The following is a 7,159-nucleotide window of genomic DNA, read 5'->3' as shown; positions in this document are numbered from 1 at the left end:
TTTTTTTTTTTTTTTTTTTTTTTTTTTTTGGTGCTGGGAGTTCACCTAAGGGCCTTGTGCTTGCCAGGTAGGTGGGGCACCGCTGAGCTAAATCCCCTTTTTTACCACAGGTTCTTTTAATTTTTATTTTTTTTGGTACCGGGCATCGAACTCAGGTCCTTGCGCTTGCGAGGCGGGCCACCGAACCGCTGAGCTAAATCCCCGGCCCTTAAATTTTTAAAAAATGGCACGCGTGTGCGCACCCCGCCCATGCTACGGGGTTCACCCCAGCTGCTCTAAGGTGTACAGGTCAGTGTTGCTGACTGTGGAGGTGACAGATGGCTACAAGTGTGGCATCTCGCAGAACTGAAGCTCCTTACCTGTTGTACCGCGAGGCCTCATCCTGCACTCTTGCCAGGCCCTGCCAAACTACCATTCTGCTTTTTGTTTTTATGCGTTTGACTGCTCTCCATTACTTCGTACAACTGGAATTGTACAGTGCTTGTCCTTTTATGGCCGGCTCGTTTTTTTTGTTTGTTGGTTTGTTTTTTGGTACGAGGGATTGAACTTGGGCCCTTGAGCTTGCGAGGCAGGCAGCAGAACCACTGAGCTAAATCCCCGGCCCCCTGGCTCGTTTTGCTTAGCATGGTGTCCTCCAGCTTCACCCATGTCTTTCAACGTGATTTTCTTCTTTTTACCACCCCCAGGCCCAGTACTGGGAATCAAACCTAGGGCCTTTGGACTGAACGACGTTCACAGATTCTTTTCTTTCTGAGGCAGGTCTCACTATGTAGATCAAACTGATCTTGAACTCACTGTGTAGCCCAGGGTGGCCTTGAACTCGTGATGATTCTCCTGTCTCAGCTTCCTGAGTGCTGGAATTACAGGCTATCTTTTCTTATCTCTTATCTTGAGACAGAGTCTCACTCATTCTCTAGGTTGCCTAGGTTAGAGCAACTCCTCACCCTCCTGCCCCAGCCTCCCAGAGGCTCTGGGATTGGAGGTGTGCAGCACCATGCCTGGCTCAACGGATTATTTGTTTGTTTTTTTGGTATCAGGGATCGAACTTGGGTCTTTGAGCTTACAAGACAGGCGGCGGCACCACTGAGCTAAATCCCGGCCTGGATTTTATTATTTTTTAAAGTTGAATAACACTGCCCTGTGTTTTCACACAGATTTTCTTCATCCACTCCTCGATCAGTGGGCATCTGGGCCTCTCCCACCCCTGGCTGTTGTGAATAATGCCTCAGCATGGTGTGCGAACATCTCTTCCAGACCAGTCTGCAGTGGCTTCTTCATCGGAACTGCTGTCTCCTCCAAGTATTTCTCTCTCTGCCGGCTCCTTTTCCTCTTCCCACCTCACAGCACACTTTTACCCCAGCCTTCGCATTTCTGGGCTGCTTTCCTGGCTTCCTCTCTTCCTTTCCTTCCCTGATGGCCTCTGGACCAAGGAAGAAGGGGAGTAGAAAAGGCTCCTGGGCTTTCATGTGCTGTTAATAGATGTAAACACACCCTTCTGTCTGTCTGTCCGCTTTTCACCTGTTGTATAAAAGGAGTGAACAAGCCGGGCATGGTGGTGCACACCTGCAATCCCAGCACTCCGATGCTGAGGTAGGAGGATTGCAAATTTGAGCCCAGCCTGAGCAACTCAGTGAGACCCTGTTTCAAAATAAATAAAATAATAATAAAGTCATCCAAGTGTGGTGGCTCAGGCCTGTAATCACAGCACTCTAGAAGGCCGAGGCAGGAAGATCACAAGTTCAATTCCCACCTGGACATTTAGCAATTTAGTGAGACACCTGTCTCAAAAACATAAAAAGGAGTAGGCTTTCACTCAGTTCAAAGGCAGTTGGGTTTAATCCCCAGTGTCACAAAGGAATAGGAGGAAAATCTGCTTTAAAGCATTATGGTTCTCACATTGACAGGGGAAACTTTTATAAATAGCAAAAACCTATAAAGTGTTACAAAGTAAAATGGCTTCTGCTGTCTCTAACAGCAGTTTGCTTTGTTTAGTTTAAAACTAATAGGCACTGAAGCCACTAATTGCTGAATGAGGCATTTGGTCTGACCCTGAGATAACAGGGTCAGCAAGGTCTTGAGCTCCCAGAGACTGAAGCCACCTGTTCGTAAAAGTGTCTAAAAACCCCACTGCTAACATTTGCTCCCCTGATGCTGAACACCCCATTCCTATGGGCTAAAATAGATAACTAGGCAAATCTTAAAGATAAACTCCCCAACTGCAAAAAACTTATGTCTGGGTTAAAAAGATTAACTATTCTGTGACCGTGATTTAAACTGTAAAAATAAAATGTAACCACCCAAATAAAAGTCAAGACTGTAAAACCATATTTAAAAAAAAAAAGTTATAACCCAGTGCGCCAACGATCCAGGCACGGCTTATGTGCAATCGACCCTTATTGATAAGTAAATTTATTATTTTACTCCCGTTCTGCCGCCTCTCTGTCACTTACTGATTCTTTCCATAACATCTCTGGCCACACAGCTCCAGAGGCAAGCTTTCTCCTGGACTCCAGGGTGTACTGGGCAGGACCAGCCTGGTGCCTTAGCCAAGTGACCCTGAGGCTCCTTGAGCTGTTTCCTGTGATGGTTAGTTCAGGTGTCAGATGGCCTGGATTAAGGATACCTGGAGACCTCATAAAGGATCCCTTCTGGGTGTGTCTTCTCCAGAAGAGACTAGGGTATGTGTGTGCGTGCGCTTGTGTTTGTGTGTATGTTAGTGAACTGAGGGGGGAAGATCCAACCTCACCATATAAGAATATCATTCAGTTAGTTGGGGGACCAGACAGAAGAAAAAAGTAGAAAATCCTCTTGTAATCCCAGCTATTCCAGAGGCCGAGGCAGGAATATTCCAAGTTTGAGACCAGCTTGGGCAATTTAGCGAGATTCTGTCTCAGAATAAAATTTTAAAATAAATATAATAAAAAGAGAACAGAGGATTTAGCACAGCACTTCTTCGATTCAATCCCAGGACTGGGAGGAAAAAAGGCAAAGAAATGTCTTTGTCCTTTTCTCCTGTCCTTAGATACCAGAACTCTCGACTGTTTGGCTTGGGACTCCAGGATTTGCATGCAGCCCCCTGGTGCTGAGGTCTTTGGCACTGGACTATTAGCTGCTTTGATTCTGAAGCTTTAGGAATTTTTTTTTTTTTTTTTTTTTTTTTGGTAGTGCAGGCTGGCTTTGAAGTCACTGTGTAGCCCAGGCCTCGAACTCACAGTGATCTTCCTGACTCAGCCTCCTGAGGCCTGAGGTTATAGGTGTGCGCCACCACACCTGGCTTGAAGCTGTAAGATTTGGACTGAGTGACACTACCCATGTTCCAGTTCTCCAGCTTCTAGAGGCCTGTGAAAGGACTTCTTAAAACCACAATGATACATCGCCTTATATGACAGGAATAGTTATTATCAAGACAAATGCTGGTGAGGAGATAGAGAAAAGGGAATCCTTGCACACTGTTGGGAATATTACTATAGACATTGTGGAAAACAGTATGGGATGTCCACAAAAGTCTAAAAGTAGAACTATCATGTGATCCAGTAATCTGCTGCTCAGTAAGTATCCAAAGTAAATGAAATCAGTATCCACACTTCCAAGCTTATTTTGTCATTATTCTCAATAACCAAGAAATACCAGACCTGGGGTTCACACCTGCACTCAGGAGGCTGAGGTAGGAGGATCACTGTGAGTCTGAGGCCAGCCTGGGCTACATGAGTGATTTCAAGGCAAAAACCCAAAAGACAAAAAGCTACTTTCCATCAGCTGAAGGATGGAAAAAAAACTGTGTCACATATATACAACGCATAACATACTGAACTGCCATAAAAAGGAAATTCTGTTATTTGTAACATGGTGAATGGAACTGGAGGTCATTACCTGAAGTGAAATAAGGCCAGCATAGAAAGATGCGTATCATTTACTCTCACTTGTGGGATCTATAAAATTAAAGGACTTGAGAGTAGAATGGTGGTTAGCAGAGGCTGAAGAGTTGAGGACAAGGAGAGGAGGAGGAAGGTTTGACAATAGCTGCTAAATTACAGCTAGACAGGATTCAGAAGTTCTGATGTTCCGATGATAGGTTTTATACATATATACACACACACACACACACATACACACACATGTGCACACACACATAAACACACACATACACACACACATATATACACACACACACACATATATATACACATACACACACATACACATACACACACATACACACACATATATGCACACACACATATATGCACACACATACACATATATACACACATACACACATACACACACATATATACACACATACACACACACATATATACGCACACACATATACACACATATACACACACATATACACACACATATACACACACATATACACACATACACACACATATACACACATATACACACACACATATATACACACATATATACACACATATATACACACATATATATACACACACACACACATATATATACACACATACACACACATATATACACATACATATACACACACATATATATACACACACACACATATATATATACACACACATATATACACACACACACACACACACACATACTTTTTTTTTTTTTTTTTTTTTTGGGTACTGGGGATCAAACTCAGGATCTTGCAACTTGCCAAGCAGGCATGGTGCCACGGAGCTAAATCCTCAGCCCTATATATTATATTTTCCAAAAAGCTAGAAGCAGAGCCGGGCGTGGTGGCGCACACCTGTAATCCCACCACAGGGGAGGCTGAGGCAGGAGGGTTGCCGCGAGTTTGAGACCAGCCTGGGCTACATAGTGAGTTCCAGGTCAGTCTCAACTACATAGTGAGACCCTGTCAACAACAACAACAACAACAACAACAACAACAACAACAATACTAGCAAAAAGCTAGAAGCAATGATCCTGAATGTTTTCATTATAAAGAAATGATAAGTATTGGGGAGATAGATAAGCTTAACTTTATTTATTTATTTTTTTTCGGGTACTTGGGATTGAACTCAGGACCTTGCACTTGTGAGGTAGGTGGCGGAACCACTGAGCTGAACCCCGGCCCCTGTTTAACTTGCTTTAAAAATTATACAGGTATGTATGTATTGAAACTTCACAAAATAAAGAGGAAATAAGTGTAAACTCCCAAGTTTGTGTTCACTGAAGTTGAAGAATGAATTCTAAGGAACATCAGAAGTTAAAAGTGGAAAATGTATTGAGGAATAGGAATGGGGAACAGAAATGGGGAATAAAAATGGGGAACAGAAACAGCTCCTGAGAGACAGTAGGAGTCCTGAACCAGTTGTCGAAGAGCCCACTTCTCTGAGAAAGTTTTATAGAGCAAAGTCCTGAGGGGTGGGTACAATGTGGGTCTATTTAGAATCAAATAATACAATTACAAGTGTAACCACTTAGCTCACACTGGCCCAGTAGTAGCAAGGGCATATGGATGAGATCAGTAACCTTGGTGGATAATCTATAGTCTTTGTCTTGTCTTATTCTTAGTATAGTGGACCTTCAAGTTATGACTGGCCTTACTTATGAACGACTTGGGTTATGACCAGAATTTTAGTTTGAACTTACAGAAGTCTTGAGTTACAACCTGACCACTGACCACTTGTGCTTCCAGATAGTCTCAGATACAGATTTTTTTCTTGGGGGGGGGTACCTGGAATCGAACTTGGGACCTAACGCTTGCGAGGCAGTCGGTGGAACCACTGAGCTAAATCCCTGGCCCCTCAGATACGGATTTAACCCTTGAAGAGCTCCGGAAAGAACATTACAACATTCTTTCCTGTGTGGGGTTGAGAAATCCTGGGCCAGTGTCTCTAAGGACCCTGAGATCTGCCTGTGTACAGAAGATAGACCGAAGGCTGTGTAGAGGAGCCTGAGCTTCCATTGACCAACTGAAGTTACAACCAGAAGTCTTTTTTTTTTTTTTTTTTTTTTGGTATCAGGGATCAAACTTGGTCCTTGCGCTTTTGCTTTCGAGGCAGACAGTGGAACCACTGAGCCAAATCAAACATAACTGCAGTCTTACTGGGTGGGAGAAGATGGTCCACTCCTGATGAGATAATGGTTTATTTATATGGGAAATCTCCAAAGGGTGGTACCAATAATCTCAAGCTTCCTTAGGGAAGTATGTAAATCTGGCCATTGTGACTTGAATCTTCTTCAGATGTGCCTCCAGCCAATTTTTGACTTATCTTCTGAACTGATTTAACTTCTGAATTTACTCCCTCAAAGGTCTAGCCCTGTCTGTCTATAATATTTCTACCTAATTTAGTTGTCTATAATAGTACCCCATTGATATATACAATTAAAAAAAACAATTTAAGTATGTTAGTAAAACTGAAAGAAATAAAAATGGAAGAATTAAAATAAGAATAAACAAATTTTAAAACTTTAAATCTCGCGCTTGGGAAGCTGAGGTAGGAGGGTCGCTGTGAGTTCGAGACCAGCCTGGGCTACTTAGTGAGTTCCAGGTCAATCTCAACTACATAGTAAAACCCTGTCTCAAAAAAATCCAAAACTATATAGATAGGAGGGACATGGTGGTGAACGCCTGAATTCCAGCACTCAGGAGGCTGAGGCAGGAGGATTACCAAGAGTTTGAGAACAGCCTAAATTACTTAGTAAATTCAAGGGCAGCCTGGACTGCATAGCAGAGACCCTGTCTCAAAAACAAAAACAAACACACAACAAAACAAAAATCTATACAAAACCAGTCTAGAGTTAGATGAGGTCTTTAATGTTCTTTTCCCGAACTCCAGGATGTCTCTTGCTCCTGCCTTTTTTTGAGTTCCCAAACCTCAATACAGGTTATGTAATTTATCTAACTTCGGCTCTTCCTGTTTCACTTTGACCTCTACTATTTCAGCTGTAGTTACACAAAAATTAAGGATAAGATTTTTTTTGAGGATTAGATTTTAATACAAAGATTTCAACAAATCCTGAAACTCAAGGTGACCCATTTACTCGCGGATCTTCCAGAAAGGCCCCGTCAGTTTCCAGAAAGAGGCCAAGCAGCACACGCACGCGCTTTTAGGGGTGAGGGCACAGCGAAGCTAAAGGGGCGTGGTAATTGCCCTGTTCCAAGATGGCAGTCAGAGCTGTCCGGCCTCGCTCCCGGGGGTGGGTCAAAGGC

The 7,159-nt window shown here is 43.1% G+C and overlaps 1 protein-coding gene across 1 annotated transcript in view; it reads left to right on the top strand.

Annotated features, from left to right (window-relative positions):
* The window catches only part of Sema4a (semaphorin 4A), a 26,445-nt gene extending 24,841 nt beyond the window's left edge, over nt 1-1,604 (top strand). Inside the window, exon 16 of the transcript XR_784228.3 lies at nt 1,155-1,604. The gene's annotated coding sequence lies outside the window, so the exon portion shown is untranslated. The remainder of the gene's footprint in view (nt 1-1,154) is intronic.
* The last annotated feature ends 5,555 nt before the right edge of the window (nt 1,605-7,159 follow it).

This window comes from Fukomys damarensis, unplaced genomic scaffold (assembly GCF_012274545.1).
Source record: "Fukomys damarensis isolate Sample0158 unplaced genomic scaffold, DMR_v1.0_HiC HiC_scaffold_33, whole genome shotgun sequence".
Lineage (NCBI taxonomy): Eukaryota > Metazoa > Chordata > Mammalia > Rodentia > Bathyergidae > Fukomys > Fukomys damarensis.
Note: the sequence above shows the minus strand (reverse complement) of the source record. Positions and strands in the feature narration are given on the sequence as shown.